Source organism: Patagioenas fasciata, chromosome 2 (genome assembly GCF_037038585.1).
Source record: "Patagioenas fasciata isolate bPatFas1 chromosome 2, bPatFas1.hap1, whole genome shotgun sequence".
NCBI lineage: Eukaryota > Metazoa > Chordata > Aves > Columbiformes > Columbidae > Patagioenas > Patagioenas fasciata.
This window is the reverse complement of record NC_092521.1, coordinates 58,165,686-58,166,204: the sequence shown is the minus strand read 5'-3', so window position 1 is coordinate 58,166,204 and position 519 is coordinate 58,165,686.

The following is a 519-nucleotide window of genomic DNA, read 5'->3' as shown; positions in this document are numbered from 1 at the left end:
CTGTTCCAAGGATGACCAACTCAATGAGAATCAAAGTTGAATCTGAGCTATGGTCATTTATGGTAGTAGTCTAGAAACTTCTCAAACCAAGGTGTTCCATTGGTCAAGGGCCCTGTCTGTCAATCAAGGGGCAGGTACATGACCATATTGGTCTATCAGTCTAGAATCTTCTAGTGCTTTGGGGATGGAGGGGGAGGTGCATCTGCCACAGTCGTATGATGGAGCTGTATAAATATTGTGGTTGGGATAGAGTCAAAGAAGAGGAATATTTTTTTGTTCTGTCTTGCAAAAAGATCTAGAGACCATAATGAAAGTAGCAAGTACTATTTTTGAAACAAAGAAGCAGCAAAGAAAAAAATTTACGCGATGTGCATGTTGAAGTTTCACAATTAGCCAGGATAGTGTAGCACTAAAAATTTGTGTAGGTTCAGAAAAGGACTGATCAATCGCATGGAAGAAAACTTGAACCTTTGGATCAGGAAAGCCAGAAGCTAGGGAATGCTGGATAATGGTAATTAG